This window comes from Dendrobates tinctorius, unplaced genomic scaffold (genome assembly GCF_039654945.1).
Source record: "Dendrobates tinctorius isolate UK_male_01 unplaced genomic scaffold, ASM3965494v1 ptg000192l, whole genome shotgun sequence".
Classification (NCBI taxonomy): Eukaryota; Metazoa; Chordata; class Amphibia; order Anura; family Dendrobatidae; genus Dendrobates; species Dendrobates tinctorius.
The window spans coordinates 9,154,492-9,169,870 of NW_027361859.1; the positions used below are offsets into that span (position 1 = coordinate 9,154,492).

The following is a 15,379-nucleotide window of genomic DNA, read 5'->3' on the forward strand; positions in this document are numbered from 1 at the left end:
CCGGTCGCCCCCTTCTTTCTTTGCGCAGTGGGAGAGAGATTTAAATATTTATTTTACGGAAGATCAGAGAACTCGAATTTTTACCCTTGTACACTGTGCCTCGATTAGCTCTAGGTTCCAGGAGGCTGGCTATAAGATTTTGTCCAGATGGTACAGAGTGCCCTCGAGGTTGCACGCCATATTTCCGGAAATTGACCCGAACTGCTGGAGGTGTGGAAGGGCAGAGGGCACGATTTTTCATATTTTCTGGCAATGTGACGTTTTGCAATCATTTTGGACAGAGGTGTGGGAAATTATTTGTCGGGTTACGGGCTGTTCCGAAAACTTGACTCCCGGCTCTGATACTACTCCAACATAATGAAATCTCTCTCCGGATCTTAGAAATCCTATCTGTTGAAATTTTTGATCATGGCTCGAGGGCTTGCATCCCGGAGAGATGGAAGAGTCCTGCTCCTCCAACCATAACTCAGTGGATCGCAAAAGTCAATGAAATTATGTAAATGGAGGACCTCACCTCATCCATACATGAATCATACCCAAAGTTTTGGGCTACTTGGCTTAGATGGATGGATTTTCGAAGCTCTAGTGAGTATTGTGATCTAATGCTGGAGGCAAACCCCCTGAGGTTAACTGAAAACATCAGGTTGAGTAGTGGACTTGGTCGGGTGGGTACTCCTTCCCTTACCCCCTCGTTTTTTCCATCCCTCCCTTTTTTTTTTTTTTTTTTGCCTCACTTGGCTCCATTACTTATTTGCCCCCACTCTCTTTTTCGCTTCAACTGCTCTCCTTCTTCCTCTGCTCTGTCTTTTCTTTCCTATACTGTTTGTTAAAAGTTAAAAAATGAAAGAACTGACCTCTACTACCGGGTCCTCGGATGTTAAGGACTCGTGGACGATTGTCTTGGTCAGGAGTTAAGTTGTATTGCTTGCTTTCGTCTACTTGTCTGGTTTCAATTATTATGTTAACCTGGATTTTGTTGTGAGTCTTTAAATAAAGAATAATAAAAAAAAAAAATTCCAAGACAGCAGTCTATTACAACAAGGTCAAGCAGCAGACATTGGGGACAACAAAGCTACAGCCCGGCAGAGGGCGAAAATGACTTTCCACCGACCAGGATGACCGTCATCTTATTCGAATGTCACTCAGCAACCGCAGGATGACATCAAGTGACCTACATAAGGAATGGCAATTGGGGTGAAGTGTTTGTAACAGGCTCCTAGAGGCAGGGCTCAAGTCATAAAGGTAGAAAAAAGCCTTTCATCAATGAGAAGCAAAGGAGAGCCAGGCTGAAGTTTGCCAAAGACCATAAGGATTGGACCATAGAGGACTGGAGTAAGGTGATCTTCTCTGATGAGTCTAATTTTCAGCTTTGCCCAACACCTGGTCATCTAATGGTTATGCAGAGACCTGGAGAGGCGTACAAGCCACATTGTCTTGCACCCACTGTGAAATTTGGTAGAGGATTGGTGATGATCTGCGAATGCTTCAGCAAGGCTGGAATTGGGCAGGTTAATCTTTGCAAAGGACGTATGAATCAAGCCGCATTCAAGGTTATCATGGAAAAACACTTGCTTCCTTCTGCTCAGGCGGCAATGTTCCCCAACTCTGAGGACTGTTTTCTCCAGCAGGACAATACACCATGCCACAGCGCTAGGTCAATCATTGTGTGGATGAAGGATAACCACATCAAATCCCTGTCATGGCCAGCCCAATCTCCAGACCTGAACCACATTGAAAACCTCTGGAATGTAATCAAGAGGAAGATGAATAGTCACAAGCCATCAAACAAAAAAGAACTGCTTAAGTTTTTGTACCAGGAGTGGCATAAGGTCACCCAAAAGCAGTGTGAAAGACTGGTGGAAAGCATGCCAAGACGCATGAAAGCTGTGATTAAAAATTATGGTTATTCCACAAAATATTGATTTCTGAACTCTTCCTGAGTTAAACATTAGTATTGTTGTTTCAAAATGATTATGAACTTGTTTTCTTAGCAAATTATTTGAGGTCTGCAAGCATGACTTTTTTTTGTTATTTTGACCATTTCTCATTTTCTGAAAATAAATACAAAATTTAGTGCTTGGAAATTCGAAGACATGTTGTCAGTAGTTTATAGAATAAAAGAGCAATTTACATTTTACCCAAAAATATACCTATAAAGAGAAAAATCAGACAAACTGTAAATTTTGCAGTGGTCTCTTAATTTTTTACCAGAGCTCTAGATTATAGAGAATTGCATATTATATTATAAAAATTATCATGTATTATCTATTTTTCATGGACTGATTTCAAGAAGATGCTTATGAAATACTCTTATGCATCTGTGTTTTTTATTCCATTGGCAATTTCCATCTTACATCTAATACCATCAAAATACAGAGCAAGCTTAGGATCTAGCATCGAACAGATTTATTTGTAGGTAGCGCTGAACGCATCAGTTTACCCTCTAGAATTAATCATGGTTCAGTGAAAGCCCCCATGTGTTCTACGAGTCGTGCCCTGTGGCAGGACTTCATATCAGATTATCAATAGTGATGAGCGAGCATACTCGTTGCTCGGGTTTTCCCGAGCATGCTCGGGTGGTCTCCGAGTATTTTGGCGTGCTTGGGAGATTTAGTTATCGTCGTCTCAGCTGCATAATTTGCGACAAGTAGACAGGCTGAATACATGTGGGAATTCCCTAACAACAGGCATTCCACGCATGTAGCAGCCGCAAATCATGCAGCTGAGGCGATGAAAACTAAATCTCCCAAGCACGCAAAAATACTCGGAGATCACCCGAGCATCAAGTATACTTGCTCATCACTAATTGTCAATTTTACAATATACTGTAAAACCCCAGAATTGTATTGTAGTGAATAGGAAATAAAGCGATTGCAAATTCAAATTCCCAAAGGAAAGTGGTTAAAAATGTAAAAATCACAAAATAATTTCTAAGTTTACATAAACCCCCCTTTTTCAAACATTAAGTAAGCAAGATATTGTAAAACAGAATAATTCTGTTTTAATTATGTAATTACTGAAGCCATAAAATATAGAAAAATGTATCCCAAATGCTGTATGTCAAAATGGGAAAAATAAAATTTTTTTCTCATTGTCAATATTTCGCCCCAAAATACAAAAAGTGATCAAAATATCACATGTACAAAGAGATGTTAGCAACAAAAACTACAGATTAATGCACAACAAATCAATTTTTGAACAATTCACGTGAGAAAGGTCACTCAAAGCAAGGAACGCCAAGCAAGGATTTCCATACCTTGAACACATCATTTGTCGAGAGTAATCACCGGAGAAGGACATCATAGTGGGAAGAATGGAAGGAACAAGGCGAAGAACAAGAATAGCAACCCAATTGCTTGATGATATCAAGATAACTATGGAGAAGATCCTGGTGGACCTAACTAGGCTTGCGCAAGGTCAAACTTACTACAAAGTGTTCATCCATCAAGTGGCCGTGGCTCAAGATGAAGCAGAAGACGGTTCCAGAAAAAAGCACAATAAAAAAAGGCCTCAAATAGATTTATAGATAAATAAAAAAAAAAGTTAATGGTATTAGAAATGGTGACACAAGTCTAATTGTTTTAAGTTCAAAAAATTTCAAAACTCTTAGATGTATTCTTTATCTATTGAGTGCAGAAATCCCAGCACTTACACGCCTTGGCTGCTAAAAGTGATTAATAGTTGTTCAAGAAAGCAGTTTCTGCCTTGTTGTTGCACTTGGGCAAGTAAATCATCAAGATCTGCTACTGGCAGCTACCTAAGCAATTACCAAGCAATGATGTTCCAGATGTTCTCGAAGGTTTGACAAGTTTGGACATGCTGCAGGCCATGGTAGCGTGTTTAGGTAATGCAAGCTGCTCATGGTAGCACGAGAAACAAGCGTCCTTGTATTGTCATGTTCTAAAAGGGTTTTTGGAACACTTTCACAATCCCTCGTTGAGGCCTCTTCATGGCATTGTTGCATGGTCTCCAGACCAATCTCCGGTTCTCACTGCATCCAAGACAAAAATCGGACTCAACACTGAACATAGACCTCCATTCCAAACGCAATTGTTGTGTTGCTCTGCACCATGATAGCCTTTAAGGTTGTATGAGGTCAATGGACATGTAGAGCTCAATATCTAGCTCATAGTCCAAGGTCATATAAACCCCTTTTGCTATGTGCCCACGATCCGGAGGCTTTTGATGCAGCGTATGTTTGCTGCATCGAAAACGATGCTGTCTATTCGACGCAGGTAAATCCGCATGTGTTCACTGAACCCTGCGGAGTTACCACATTCAGTACATTCTATTGATTAAATTTCTGTTGCGGAGACACTAGTCTCTGCAAGAGAGATTGACATGCTGTGGTCTTACAAGATGCGCCGCATGTCAGCGGGTGATCCGCAGGCGACTATGCTGTAACATCTGTCTAATTTCACTTTCAGTACAGAATAGTGATGAGCGAGTATACTCGTTGCTCGGGTGTCCTCCGAGTATTTTGGCGTGCTCGGAGATTTAGTTTTTGTTGTCTCAGCTGCATGATTTGCGACTTGTAGACAGGCTGAATACATGTGAGAATTCCCTAACAATAAGCATTCCATACATGTATTCAGCCTGTCCAGCAACGGCAAATCATGCAGATGAGACGACGAAAACTAGATCTCCGAGCACGCTAAAATACTCGGACACCTGAGTGTTATGATTGAGTCACCGAGGAGGAAAAAACAAAACACAAGCTCAGCCCAGAAAATCAGAGAGGTTGGAAACTAGCGGATTGCAGACTCCTAATCCTATCACACAACTAGCAGTAGCCGTGGAGTGTTCCTACGGTGATCCTAGACACCTCATCACAGCCGGAGAGCTAAATAAGCCTAAAGAGAGAAAAGGGGAAAACTGACTGCCCCAGAGCAGACCCAAAAGCAATAGGCAGCCCCCAACATATAATGACGGTGAAACAAGATGAAAACACTAACACAGATAGATAGGATGAGCAAACGATGGGGCCCAAGCTAACTAAAAAGGACAGGACAGAAAAGCTGCTGTCTGCAATCCGAGAAAACCCTGCTAAAAATATTACCAACACAACTGATAAGCAAAAAGGACCCTGAAGTCACTAGACTTCAAACCCTATATCAGCACTCAGAATATTCTGAAAGCAGAGCAAAAGAGAACACTAATCAAGGAATAAGAATCCAGCACACCCCCAGCCGAGGATGGCTGAACTCGAAAAACAAAGTAAACAAAACCAAAACTACTAAGTTCAATAGCAGAGCAAGAACTTATCTTTGGGAACCAGGAATCAGACTGGTCTCCAAGAATCCAGCAGAGAAATCACCAGCCACTCAGAAGAGCGTCGGCTGCCTTATATCCAGTCTGAAGTTCCTGATATCCAATCACAATCCACCTGATCAGGTGGTTGGTTTCTTTCATCCAAATCAGCCTCACTACCTTCCTTCACCAGAAGAGGGAGATCCTCGGACACAAAAGGTGAATGAACAGATGAGCTCACAACACCTGAGCATGCTCGGGAAAACCCGAGCAACGAGTATACTGGCTCAGCACTAGTACAGAACAGTTCACTTTGCACCATTCTTCGAATCTGATGACACCACTTAGGCAATGCCATGAAGAGGCCTTCACAAGTGAACATCACACCAGTCCTACTTCTGGGATTCTGGTGTGGAGTGGCATAATGTACGATAGTCTTCCCCCTTTAGCTACCATTCTATGTACACTTAACTGCTCGGTGTAACATTGATTTGGCCGTGGAACCAGTGGTGTGGTTATTTTCCCCAAATGAGCTTAGGAGCCAATTTTCAACAGTACAACACCATGCCAAAAGCCTGAGCGGCCTAAACGTACTATCTTAGCCTGCAGCGTCTCCGGACTTGTCTCCCATCGAGCCCATCTGAGATGTCATTGATCTGAAATTGCAAAGGCAGCCGCCAGCAGCGGATCTTGATGGTTTGCCCAAGAGAGTTCATCCAAGGTTGTAAATGCCGGAATTTCTGCGTGTGACGCTCATACTTGATACTGAATAGACGGAGATGTTTTGAAAACTTTGCTTCCATTTTTTCAGCATTTAACCCTCCGTCAGGAACAATATTCGCACTAACTCGTAATGGAACAATGTTCCTGTCAAGCGCAGGCTAGAAAAATGCCTAGAACATCTAATTTTCTAAATTTCAGTGATCTAAAAGTGATCAGAGACCTTCATAGGGATGTAATAAAAGAGACTACACATTATCAGGTGCAAAACAAACCCATTTACTCAACATAAAAGTAATAACTTTGATATACACAAATTTCAAAACTCCTGAGAAGTACACTTTCATTTGTAAGAAAATCTGCCTTATTTATATGAAATATCTACAAACCTTTCTCTATCCATTCATAAAACAAGCTAAATAAACAATAGTAATGACTAAAAACATTACATACCAACCTTATAAAGTGTGATGTGTTCGGGACCAATGAGCCTCAGAAGCCAGCACAGCTATATCTTCCTTCCTGAAGCTCTACAGACCAACTGTGGTATCAGGTTTCACACAGCAGCTAGAGCCTGGAGACTATCTAGAGGGAGGGGGTTTCCTGAAAATCTGGTGAGAAGGGAGAAATGAAAGTAGAAGAGCTGCGCCTGTCAGATCCATTGTTCCTGACGGAGGGTTAAAGTAACATATCCGTCCGTTCTGTGATTTCCACAATTCCTTTACGGTGTTGCTATTTAAATTTCGAGGAGTTTCGAAAAATAACGTATCAACTAGGAGAAATAGGTTGTCGGGTAATTTTAGCTAGGCGATTAAAGACCAAAAACGTATTCCCAAAAAGCAATTGCAAAGTTCTGCTGGGGGGGGGGGGGGGTTCTCACCAGTTCACTGGACTTGGATTCCCCCCCCTGTTTTCAGTCCATTTTATGGTACAATGAATGGTAGATTTTAAAACGACAACTCATCCGGCATAAACGATGCGTTTGGGCACGATATCGATGGAAAACAAACAACTGCGGCCTTTAGAAGGAGAGGAGGAAACGAAAGAGCAAAAATGAAAATTGCCTGGTCCTAAGGGGTTAATCATATAGAAAAATGGATGAAATATAGGTCATAGGCACAGATGAAAAGGCCATCACTTCACAGATGGAAAATGGAGTCACACGTGCGAAAAAGGACTATAGTGAGTGTGATAATAATGTGTGTACAGGGCTGCGGATTAAGGAGGCGATATAGAAGGCAGCGTAATAAGTAATCCTGACAGGGAACCTCCAGCACCTACCTCCACCTGCAGAGCCGCACTCCACATATATGGCTGCTCTGTGCACACAGGACCTGGGATGAGGTCACAGGAGGGGAGGAGTCAGGGGTCACATGATCAGGGGCCTCAGTGTATGCAGGACTCTGCTGTGCTGGTTGTCATGGTGCTGGATGAGGGGAAGTTTCTGTGTGGGGTCAGGAGGGGTTTACAGGGTGGATGCAGCAGAGCCGTGTGTGTACGAGGTGTACGGAGCGGAGCCGCGTGTGTACGAGGTGTACGGAGCGGAGCCGCGTGTGTACGAGGTGTACGGAGCGGAGCCGCGTGTGTACGAGGTGTACGGAGCGGAGCCGCGTGTGTACGAGGTGTACGGAGCGGAGCCGCGTGTGTATGAGGTGTACGGAGCGGAGCCGCGTGTGTATGAGGTGTACGGAGCGGAGCCGTGTGTGTACGAGGTGTACGGAGCGGAGCCATGTGTGTACGAGGTGTACGGAGCGGAGCCGCGTGTGTACGAGGTGTACGGAGCGGAGCCGTGTGTGTACGAGGTGTACGGAGCGGAGCCGCGTGTGTACGAGGTGTACTGAGCGGAGCCGTGTGTGTATGAGGTGTACGGAGCAGAGCCGTATGTGTATGAGGTATGGAGCGGAGCCGCGTGTGTACGAGGTGTACGGAGCGGAGCCGTGTGTGTTTGAGGTGTACAGAGCGGAGCCGTGTGTGTATGAGGTATGGAGCGGAGCCGTGTGTGCACGAGGTGTACGGAGCAGAGCCGTGTGTGTACGAGGTGTACGGAGCGGAGCCGTGTGTGTGAGGTGTACGGAGCGGAGCCGTGTGTGCACGAGGTGTACGGAGCGGAGCCGTGTGTGTTTGAGGTATGGAGCGGAGCCGTGTGTGTACGAGGTGTAAGGAGCAGAGCCGTGTGTGTATGAGGTATGGAGCGGAGCCGTGTGTGCACGAGGTGTACGGAGCGGAGCCGTGTGTGTATGAGGTATGGAGCGGAGCCGTGTGTGCACGAGGTGTACGAAGCGGAGCCGTGTGTGTACGAGGTGTACGGAGCGGAGCCGTGTGTGTATGAGGTGTATGGAGCGGAACCATGTGTGTATGTGGTAGGGGGCCGGGCTAGGGGGGTGGACCACTGCTTACCAGATGAGGCAAAGATGAGACGGAGACAGCTTCCACTTGTAACAGTTCCGGATTTATTTGTCGTCCTCCTGACGACCACCAAACACGCACCGCAGCTCCTTTACACCACTGTATTGCAGGCCCGGGTACCTATTCTTCAGCTCCAGTCACAGTAACGCACCTCGCGGATCTTTCACTGGGGGCTGTCCTAGACCAATCTACCCCCAGCGCTTCACCTGCCCGAGATCGTCTTCCAATCAGTACCCCCGGGGCCTCGTCTGTCTTGCGGTACGTCGAGTCAGGGTCTCCCCCCTGGCTGCCTCTTCTCCTTGCCTGTCCTGCAGTCCGTCGGGTCAGGGCCACCCTCCTGACTGTCTCTCCTTGGTCCGTCCCCCTGGCAGAGCTCTTCTCACTTTCTCCGTCTTCTTCTGAGCTCCTCCTGGGACTAAACTCTCCTGGAACCCCGCCTTCTTCTATTTATCCCCTCTCTCACAGGGGAATTTCCCACCCGGGCTCCTATCTCCCCGCCCCCCATGACTAAGCGGATTCCTAAGCCCTAAGCTGATGCTAAGTCCTGTACTACTCTCCCCTGCCATCTTGTGGTCATTTCATGGTACTGCACTCTCTTTTCTGTCTTTCCCTGCTGTTACCTTTCTAACCTGTCAATCTCTGTCACTAGTGCACAAACCATCCCCTCCTTCTACCAGTCACGTCTGTCCATCAAGTCACCTTCCCCACATGTATAAGATGTACGGAGCGGAGCCGTGTGTGTACGAGGTGTACGGAGCAGAGCCATGTGTGTATGAGGTGTACGGAGCGGAGCCGTGTGTGTATGAGGTGTACGGAGCAGAGCCCTGTGTGTATGAGGTGTACGGAGCGGAGCCGTGTGTGTACGAGGTGTACGGAGCAGAGCCGTGTGTGTACGAGGTGTACGGAGCGGAGCCGTGTGTGTGAGGTGTACGGAGCGGAGCCGTGTGTGCACGAGGTGTACGGAGCGGAGCCGTGTGTGTTTGAGGTATGGAGCGGAGCCGTGTGTGTACGAGGTGTAAGGAGCAGAGCCGTGTGTGTATGAGGTATGGAGCGGAGCCGTGTGTGCACGAGGTGTACGGAGCGGAGCCGTGTGTGTATGAGGTATGGAGCGGAGCCGTGTGTGCACGAGGTGTACGAAGCGGAGCCGTGTGTGTACGAGGTGTACGGAGCGGAGCCGTGTGTGTATGAGGTGTATGGAGCGGAACCATGTGTGTATGTGGTAGGGGGCCGGGCTAGGGGGGTGGACCACTGCTTACCAGATGAGGCAAAGATGAGACGGAGACAGCTTCCACTTGTAACAGTTCCGGATTTATTTGTCGTCCTCCTGACGACCACCAAACACGCACCGCAGCTCCTTTACACCACTGTATTGCAGGCCCGGGTACCTATTCTTCAGCTCCAGTCACAGTAACGCACCTCGCGGATCTTTCACTGGGGGCTGTCCTAGACCAATCTACCCCCAGCGCTTCACCTGCCCGAGATCGTCTTCCAATCAGTACCCCCGGGGCCTCGTCTGTCTTGCGGTACGTCGAGTCAGGGTCTCCCCCCTGGCTGCCTCTTCTCCTTGCCTGTCCTGCAGTCCGTCGGGTCAGGGCCACCCTCCTGACTGTCTCTCCTTGGTCCGTCCCCCTGGCAGAGCTCTTCTCACTTTCTCCGTCTTCTTCTGAGCTCCTCCTGGGACTAAACTCTCCTGGAACCCCGCCTTCTTCTATTTATCCCCTCTCTCACAGGGGAATTTCCCACCCGGGCTCCTATCTCCCCGCCCCCCATGACTAAGCGGATTCCTAAGCCCTAAGCTGATGCAAAGTCCTGTACTACTCTCCCCTGCCATCTTGTGGTCATTTCATGGTACTGCACTCTCTTTTCTGTCTTTCCCTGCTGTTACCTTTCTAACCTGTCAATCTCTGTCACTAGTGCACAAACCATCCCCTCCTTCTACCAGTCACGTCTGTCCATCAAGTCACCTTCCCCACATGTATAAGATGTACGGAGCGGAGCCGTGTGTGTACGAGGTGTACGGAGCAGAGCCATGTGTGTATGAGGTGTACGGAGCGGAGCCGTGTGTGTATGAGGTGTACGGAGCAGAGCCCTGTGTGTATGAGGTGTACGGAGCGGAGCCGTGTGTGTACGAGGTGTACGGAGCGGAGCCGTGTGTGTACGAGGTGTATGGAGTGGAGCCGTGTGTGTACGAGGTGTACGGAGCGGAGCCGTGTGTGTACGATGTATGGAGTGGAGCCGTGTGTGTACGAGGTGTACAGAGCGGAGCCATGTGTGTATGAGGTGTACGGAGCGGAGCCGTGTGTGTACGAGGTGTACGGAGCGGAGCCGTGTGTGTACGAGGTGTATGGAGCAGAGCCGTGTGTGTACGAGGTGTACGGAGCGGAGCCGTGTGTGTACGAGGTGTATGGAGCAGAGCCGTGTGTGTACGAGGTGTACGGAGCGGAGCCGTGTGTGTACAAGGTGTACGGAGCAGAGCCGTCTGTGTACGAGGTGTATAGAGCGGAACCACGCATGTACAAGGTGTACAGAGCAGAGCCGTGTGTGTACGAGGTGTACGGAGCAGAGCCGTGTGTGTACGAGGTGTATGGAGCAAAGCCGTGTGTGTACGAGGTGTACGAAGCAGAGCAGTGTGTGTACGAGGTGTACGGAGCAGAGCCACGTGTGTACGAGGTGCACAGAGCAGAGCCGTGTGTACGAGGTGCACAGAGCAGAGCCGTGTCTACGAGGTGTACAGAGCGGAGCCGTGTGTGTACGAGGTGTATGGAGCATAGCCGTGTGTGTACGAGGTGTATGGAGCAGAGCCGTGTGTGTACGAGGTGTACAGAGCAGAGCCACGTGTGTACGAGGTGTACAGAGCAGAGCCGTGTGTACGAGGTGTACGGAGCAGAGCCGTGTGTGTACGAGGTGTACGGAGCAGAGCAGTGTGTGTACGAGGTGTATGGAGCAGAGCCGTGTGTCTACGAGGTGTGTGTGTACGGAGTGCAGCCGTGTGTACAAGGTGTACGGAGAGGAGCCACGTGTGTATGAGGTGTACAAAGCGGAGCCGTGTGTCTACGAGGTGTGCCGAGTAGAGCTATATGTGTGAAGTGTACGGAGCAGAGCAGTGTGTGTATGAGGTGTACGGAGCAGAGCCCTGTGTGTACGAGGTGTACGGAGCGGAGCCGTGTGTGTACGAGGTGTACGGAGCGGAGCCGTGTGTGTACGAGGTGTATGGAGCGGAGCCGTGTGTGTACGAGGTGTACGGAGCGGAGCCGTGTGTGTACGATGTATGGAGTGGAGCCGTGTGTGTACGAGGTGTACGGAGCGGAGCCATGTGTGTATGAGGTGTACGGAGCGGAGCCGTGTGTGTACGAGGTGTACGGAGCGGAGCCGTGTGTGTACGAGGTGTATGGAGCAGAGCCGTGTGTGTACGAGGTGTACGGAGCGGAGCCGTGTGTGTACGAGGTGTATGGAGCAGAGCCGTGTGTGTACGAGGTGTACGGAGCGGAGCCGTGTGTGTACAAGGTGTACGGAGCAGAGCCGTCTGTGTACGAGGTGTATAGAGCGGAACCACGCGTGTACGAGGTGTACAGAGCAGAGCCGTGTGTGTACGAGGTGTACGGAGCAGAGCCGTGTGTGTACGAGGTGTATGGAGCAAAGCCGTGTGTGTACAAGGTGTACGGAGCAGAGCAGTGTGTGTACGAGGTGTACGGAGCAGAGCCACGTGTGTACGAGGTGCACAGAGCAGAGCCGTGTGTACGAGGTGCACAGAGCAGAGCCGTGTGTACGAGGTGTACAGAGCGGAGCCGTGTGTGTACGAGGTGTATGGAGCATAGCCGTGTGTGTACGAGGTGTATGGAGCAGAGCCGTGTGTGTACGAGGTGTACGGCGCAGAGCCACGTGTGTACGAGGTGTTCAGAGCAGAGCCGTGTGTACGAGGTGTACGGAGCAGAGCCGTGTGTGTACGAGGTGTACAGAGCGGAGCCGCGTGTGTACGAGGTGTACGGAGCAGAGCAGTGTGTGTACGAGGTGTATGGAGCAGAGCCGTGTGTCTACGAGGTGTGTGTGTACGGAGTGCAGCCGTGTGTACAAGGTGTACGGAGAGGAGCCACTTGTGTGTGAGGTGTACAAAGCGGAGCCGTGTGTCTACGAGGTGTGCCGAGTAGAGCTATATGTGTGAAGTGTACGGAGCAGAGCAGTGTGTGTATGAGGTGTACGGAGCAGAGCTGTGTGTATAATGTGTACAGCATTGGTGGACAAAAACAGAAAAGAGCATCTGTGCAAAAACAATACATGGGCCCTGCAGTCCAAGAGCTCCTAAAATATGTAAAATTGTACCTGCTTTGGAGGTAGAAATGGGCCCCCTTACTTCCTGGGCCCCTGTGCAGCCACACAAATTGCACCAATAATATGTCCACCCCCGGTGTACAGCGCAGAACCGACTAAGAATTTATTTTACAATATTTTATTAACTGATGAATCAAAGGTGGAACTTTTTGGAAGACATATACTGTGTGTTGCGATGGGCGAACATGCTCGGATAATGTCTTGTCCAAGCACAAACGGTTGTTATCTGAGCATCTGGGAGTGCTCGTATATTATGTTCCGAGTCTCTACGGCTGCATGATTTGCGACTGTTAGACAGCCTGAACTTGGGGGGATTCCCTAACAGCCGCAGGAACTCTAGCATGATATATAAGCACCCTCAGATAACACCCAGAGCATGCTCAGACAAGACGCTATCCAAGCACGCAACTGTATGCAGAATTATTAGGCAATGAGTATTTTGACCATATCATCATTTTATGCATATTTCCCAATGTCAAGCTTGTTTTCCTCAGGCAAAATGGGCCAAATAAGATATTTACCTGACTTATTGCTCAAATATTGGGGTGATCATAGAACCAGCAAACGTTCTGCTGCCAGTAGTCATTAGGGTCAAAAAAACTTTTTTCCCCCCTCAAAAAAAAATTATATTAACTGCCAAAGATGTGAGAAGAATCAAGCGTGAAGCAATCAGTAAGTCATTATCCTCCACTGCTGTCATACTCCAGAACTGCAACCTCCCAGGAGGCCAGAAGTACAGCCGAGGTGAGGAGGCTGACCAGACCACCACTGAGCAACACACTGAAGTACAAGGAGTTAAGGGCTCAGAGACACAGCTGAGGAGGGGAAGTTGACCCTGACCACTACTGAGCAAGACACAAAAGTGCAAGGTATTTAATGCTTAGAGATATGGCCGAAGTAAGGAGGCTGCGCCCAACCACCACTGAGCAAGACACAGAAGTACAAGGTGTTCAGTGCTTGCAGATACAGCCGAGGTGAGGTGGCTGAACCGAACCACCACTGAGCAAGACAGAGAAGTAGAAGATGTTCAGTGCTCAGAGACATGACTGAGGTGAGGAACCTGAACCCGACCACCAATGAGCAAGACACAGAAAAGGAAACACCAAGACTGGGCTAAGAAATATCTGAAGATAGATTTTTCAAAGGTTTAATGGACTGACGAATGACAAATTACTAGTGATGAGCGAGTATACTCGTTACTCGAGTTTTCCGAGCATGCTCGGGTGTTCTCCGAGTATTTTGGGCGTGCTCGTAAATTGTGCCTGAGTTTCCGCAGCCGCATGATTTGCGGCTGCTTGACAGCTTGAATACATGCAGGGACTGCCTGTTTGTTAAAAGCTTCCTTTTGAACGTATCTGCATTATATTACAATAAAAGTAGTTGAATCATCTGAAAACTTAAAATATGTCAAAATAGTAAATATTGAAAAAAAACGGTAAAAACATAAAAAGGCATGCAACATTGAGAAGACGTGAACCTTTTGGCAATTTTATGCTACGTTCACAAACCTCTAAACACCTATGATCACAATCCATATAGTAAGGCTTATATGTATTATAGACAGAAAACACCAATAATAGAAAAAATACAGCCAATTATAATAAAACACTTACATTTTATTAAATACAGTATATAAAACAGAAACCACAAACACTACAAATACAGTAAGAATTCAACATCACAGGCAAGTTAAAAAGAGAAGCAGGGGTCACCTAGTGACTTTTAAATAAGCCTTGCCAAGTAGGTGATATATGATGAGAATAATATATATATGACATATATAACGTGCAGTAGCGTCATGGGTATCCACCTCTTCTGCTGGTTTCAGTGTGCAACCTTACTGGTGGGCATCGCTTTGTGTATACAGCTGCAGGTTATAAGCCGAAGGCCGTAATTTTTTTCTACACAGGTGTGGAAGTAATACAGTCACCTTATTGGATATCTTCTCTCTTAAATATTGGATATTGCATTTTAACTTCCCATCACCCCTGGAAAAAGCAATTCCTGCAAAACGCGCGTCGGGTGCGGTGGGACCTAGTTCCTTGCCTTGGTCTCTTGGAGTTTGTGGGTATTCACTGAATCTATTTGCCATATTGTGTTGTACTTGTTACCCATAGATGTACAGGTGTCTTTCTAGATGGCTTACTTTGACAAGTGTGATCGTTTTAACTCACTTAATAGTTAGGTCACCTTTTTTATTTGTTTGATGTTATTATCCCATTGCTACTAAACTTTATATTTGGCACCTATTTATTGTATTTTATTCATGTCATATACCACCTATTTGGCAAAGCTTCCACTTTGGTTTTTATTCATCAGTCACTAGGTGACCCCCACTTTTTTTTTTTTTTCAAACTTGCCTGTGATGTCTTGTCCTTATTATGTTTGTAGTGCTTGTGGTTTCTGTTTTATATATTTAATAAAATGTAAGTTTTATTATTATTGGTTTGCAGTTTTCTATCATTGGTGTTTGTGCAATGCTCTGCTAAAATGGGTTGAGCTAGGGCAGGACAAAGCCTGTCAAAGTCTGCTTCTCTAATTTATGACAAGCTTACGCCGCCACAAATCTTACTCCAGCCCCTAACAGGAATAAGATTTGTGGCAAATCTACCGTTTTCCTTCATCAGGACTGATGTGAACGATGTCGGTAGCCTTGATGAACTAAGTGTTCTAAATT

The 15,379-nt window shown here is 47.2% G+C and overlaps 1 protein-coding gene across 1 annotated transcript in view; it reads right to left on the reverse strand.

The window, feature by feature from the left end:
* Positions 1-7,236, reverse strand: part of LOC141055852 (uncharacterized) — a 31,753-nt gene extending 24,517 nt beyond the window's left edge. Inside the window, exon 1 of the mRNA XM_073552573.1 lies at positions 6,428-7,236. The gene's annotated coding sequence lies outside the window, so the exon portion shown is untranslated. The remainder of the gene's footprint in view (positions 1-6,427) is intronic.
* Positions 7,237-15,379: the final 8,143 nt, after the last annotated feature.